Genomic DNA, 4914 nt, shown 5'->3' with positions numbered 1-4914 from the left:
CCTGGCCTAAACCAAGAAATGGCCGTCCAGTCTTGCTTCGGTAACAAAGTGAAGGAGAAGGGTTGGTCTTAGGGAGGGAAGCTAAGAAGGTGTTGAGACTAGAATGGTTAATTCTGGAGGTGTGGCTATTCTATGACTTGTATCAAAATTTGGAACTGACTTGCGGAATGAAAGCTATCAGTTCTTTGGTGTTTTCTGGATACTGTGTTGTTGTTAACCAAAAACTTGTTGTTTGGTGGAAATAGGTGAAACCTATTTATACAAGTCATAATTGAATGCACCCTGGTCCTGTAGGAAGTGGGAGTGATTGAGTGATGGAAGAGTGGAGTAATGTGCAATTGCCAGAAACCACGCTTCCACGATGAAGGAAACAAGTTTTTTTACACCCATTACTTCTTACTACCACTAACTATCCTGTTTTCTGACACTTCTTATAATGGGCGTGTTGCACGCCGCACGCTGTAAACCGCCAGACCAATACCTTGATGAGTATCCCCCAGTTTGTGACATGTTTGATGTCTCGAGTGTTTTTCGTGGAAAATAGGTAGCAGTTTGCTACGTGTGGCAAGTCAAAGTCAAGAGACTTGCCGCAGGAAAATAACATGTGATGCTATTAGGCTCGTCTTGGCTGGTCGCCTAAAACTTTCCACAAGCCTGTCAATTCCGTGGCGAACTTGGACGGATGAGATTGTAACTCATGAGAAAGGGTAGCCATTGATTATGGGAACATCCTATTGGTGCCTGAAAATAACACAGTGGCGCCATTGGCACATGTCAATAGCACAGTGACGCCATTGGCACATGTCAATGGCGTAGTGTCGCTTTTAGCGCATGCCAGTGGCACGGTGGTGCAAGTAGCGCCTGACGTAGCCATGACCGCTAGATTTTGGCACATTGGTGTTAGACCAAAATGTGGTGTGGCAACATCAGTTCTAGTTGCCACATCAATCTGAATGCTCTGTGGAACATTATTTGGCTTGGTTGGCGTAACAACTTTTCCTAAATTAGGGTTTGGCATGCCGAAACCCTAATTAGCGCATACGACATGCGGCCGTGGCACAACGTCGTTTTATGCAAACGGTGCCAGAACCACGCCAAAGGGACCATATCCAGGCCATCATGTGGAAACGGCCACAGGAGCAAGTATTGCCACGAGTGGCTATGATATGGCGTCATTCCTGGGGTTTCCTGGGTCCCGCATGGCTCGTGGCATGTTGTGGGGCCCAAAGTGGCGTGATTTGAGCCACAATTGGAAATTAGGGTTTTGGTTAACGCGCCTAAAGTAGAGTCGTGCTTTTGACTAGAAAACCCTAATTTCAGCACATCATGGCGTTGGCCACAAACAAGAAGTGGGTTGGCATGTTGACACGATTGGCATGCTACTGCGGCAAAGTGGCATGTTTGGCATGTTCAGCATGCTACTGCGGCAAAGTGGCACGTTTGGCATGTTCGGCATGCCAACTAGTGTATTGGCGCGGCATGGCATGTTTGGTATGCCACTAGCACGCCGGAGCGGAATGGCATGTTTGGCATGTTTGGCATGCCAATTAGCACGTTGGCGCGGCTTTTGGGAAGCCAATTTGGCATTATGACCATCTGGCGCAACTTGCTTCAAAAAGAAAAAAAAACTGGCGCAACTTTGCCTCTTTTAATACTGTGGCAGGTTTAACGCGACCTGATTGGTCGAAAAAGAGGGGGGCGGCCAAGCATGGGCGTGGCCACACTTCTGGTGTGCGTGTGTCGGGTTTAAAGCGACCTGATTGGTCGATAGGAAATAGGGCCATCAAGTATGGGCCCAACCACAACTCATGTGCGTGTGGCGGGTTTAAGGCGACCTGATTGGTCGACAGGCAATAGGGGCCGGTTGAGCAACATGGGGTGTGGCCACTTGCAAGTGGCGCAAGATGGGCTATGGCATGGGCACACCTTCCTTTGTTGCTGCTCCTATTGCGCGGCTCCTTTCATTCCTTGTTTTCTGATTTTAGGTAGGATTTTGCACCTACTAATCCATGGCTTACCTAGTTTGCCTAGGCTTAATTTCGACATGCAAGGTCTAATATATTGTGCAGGGCGCAAAACCCTAATTTTTGCAAATTAGTCAGGGTAATATCTGAATCTTGTGAATTATCACAAAATTGATTGAATTCTATGTGTTGACACAGAGTTATTTAAATTCATTTCCAGAGAGCAGTATGCTTTCCGGTTAAATACTTTATGCAAGGACCTTAACCTTGATACTTGGAAATTCGTGATGCTCTGCTGGGGAACATAGCACAGAAAGCATTAAAAGAAACTTATATTAACTGAGTAATACAGGCAAGGTGCCAAAATTTACAGAATATGTGGGATTGTTGCCACATGCACCATTCTGGATAAATTTCATGAGAAAATATTGAGTTGCTCAATAAATGCGTCAGTGAAGAGGTTGAACACTCACCACTTTTACATGGATCTGTTTCCTTACAGAGTGACGGCACATTAGTTGCGAGGTTTTACAATCCTAACCTTGTAACAGTGGCATTGTTGCGGGTAAGCATGAGATGGTGACAGACAAGGATGAAACCAAAAGGCAAAACATGCGGAGATTGCCAGAGAAAATTTGACTAACCTTTGGCAGGAGATATGAGTAGTCTATGATCCTTGTGTTGGCGTCTTGGCGTATTTCCGGATGTCCACAGGGTGCCGGCGTTGGCTCTGCAATTTTGGTCACTGAGTGCTGACGCTGCAACTTCGGCCACAGACCATTGATACTAATGCTGCGACTTTAACCACGGAGCGGTGATGATGACGCTGTAATTTTAATCACAGAGCGGTAATGATGGCGCTGGCTCGATTTCACGGCGTTGGCGCTTGGAGCGTTGGCGTAGCGCTGGCTCGGTCGTGGAAATTGGCGTCGTGGAATGTTGGCCTCGCGGGCTGAGCTGCCTTCTTTCGTGTTGGGCCCAAAAAGGAAACCTTCTTCTACTCAAACTCCAAAAAAAGCGCCATGTATATAAAGAGCATTGTCCATCCTTCTTTTTATTTTCGTATCGTTGGCTTTGCTTCCGTGTCTTCGTGTTGGTAGAAAAGGTACATCATCCGTATATAGATCAGTGGAAGGAAAAGCAGCATTAAAAGCAGGCGAGTATATTTCAGGTATGTATTCCAACACCTCTTCCCTCTTGTTTGTTTTTCTGTATTGGTGTAAACCCTAGCCATAGGCATGTCTTCCATGAACTTGTAGAAACACTTCAATATGAATAATTCCTTCTTTCTAGTAGTATTGTAGTAGCGTTAGCCACAACACTAACCGCAACAAAGCCAATGCAAATAAAGCATGTATGGGCAGGTAGTCGCCGTTGATTCCTTCTCTCGCCAACCTAGCTTTAGGTTTTATTTGGCCTTGAGCACCATTCCCGCGGCAAAACATAGTTTTTCCAAGAGCATATTTTCCGTGGAAGGTACTCGTTTGAGCGAGCATCAGTCCCCATTCCCTTCGGCCGTGAATGCCAAGACATGTGGCCAAGGAAAACTTCCCGTATAAAATTTGTTGTTGACTCTTGATTATTGTACCCAGATTTTTGAGAAAATCTCCATGCGTTTTTTATTAAAGGCAATAACTTTTCCTTTTTTGCTATGTTGTAGTTACTTTGAAAGTGAAAGCAGCATAAGGAATTTTTTGTTAAGATGTCACCTAAAAGCAGTTCTGCCGCCGCATCGAGAAATGCTAACAACCCCAAGCCGAACGCGGATGATGAGTTCTTTACAAAGTCTGGTACGGTTACAAAGACCCATCCCAAATTCGTGGCAACCCTCCTGACTGATTCAGAGAATGAGAGAGAAGTCCAATCAGTCTATCCAGGGCGTATAATGAGGTTTTGCCTTCAGAAGAAAGAGTATTTGGCTTCTCCCATACACTTCAAAATCTGTCATAGTCAATTGCGCTCTTATGATAAATGGATGAAATTCATGATAAGCCGAGACCATATAAGAGCTAATCTGACTGGGCGCTGAAAAAGCGGGGGTCTAACAACACCGCCCAATATTTCGCTTAGCAATCTGTATGGAATAACTCCGAAACACTTTCTAGAGAATCAACTAGACAGTCAGACTCAATCTAGGTAAAAGTATCTCAAGGAGTTAATATCTCTCTCTTGTTTTGATTTACTCAAGCTAATAGAAATCAGCGAGTCTTAATCAAACATAAGGAATAACTTGGACGGTACCAAAGACCAATGTCCAAGGATAAATCAATTACAACCAAACAACCAAAGGTTGGATTATGCCAATTGATGATCTATACGCACAACCTGTATTATTTCAATTATAAAGATAAACAATATAATGCGGAAACTGAAATAACACAGACACCAGAAATTTTGTTAACGAGGAAACCGCAAATGCATAAAAACCCCGGGACCTAGTCCAGATTGAATACACACTGTATTAAGCCGCTACAGACACTAGGCTACTCCAAGCTAACTTCGTACTGGACTATAGTTGAACCCCAATCAGTCTCCCACTGATCCAAGGTACAGTTGTACTCCCTACGCCTTTGATCCCAGCAGGATACTGTGCACTTGATTCCCTTAGCTGATATCACCCACAACTAAGAGTTGCTACGACCCGAAATCGTACGCTTTAACAATAAACAAATCTGTCTCACACAGACAAGTCTATCAAAGGATCAATCTGTCTCCCACAGAAAAACCCTAAAAGTTTTTGTTCCCCTTTCGATAATAATCAAGGTGAACATGAACCAATTGATAATCCAGTCTTATATTCCCGAAGAACAGCCTAGATTAATCAATCACCTTACAACAATCTTAATCGTATGGTAGCGAGACACGATGTCGTGGAATCACAAACGACGAGACGAAGGTGTTTGTGATTACTTTTCATATATTGCCTATCGGAGAACTCTCACGATCTCAA

Source organism: Papaver somniferum, chromosome 3, assembly GCF_003573695.1.
Source record: "Papaver somniferum cultivar HN1 chromosome 3, ASM357369v1, whole genome shotgun sequence".
NCBI classification, from domain to species: domain Eukaryota; kingdom Viridiplantae; phylum Streptophyta; class Magnoliopsida; order Ranunculales; family Papaveraceae; genus Papaver; species Papaver somniferum.
This window is presented reverse-complemented; position numbering follows the sequence as displayed.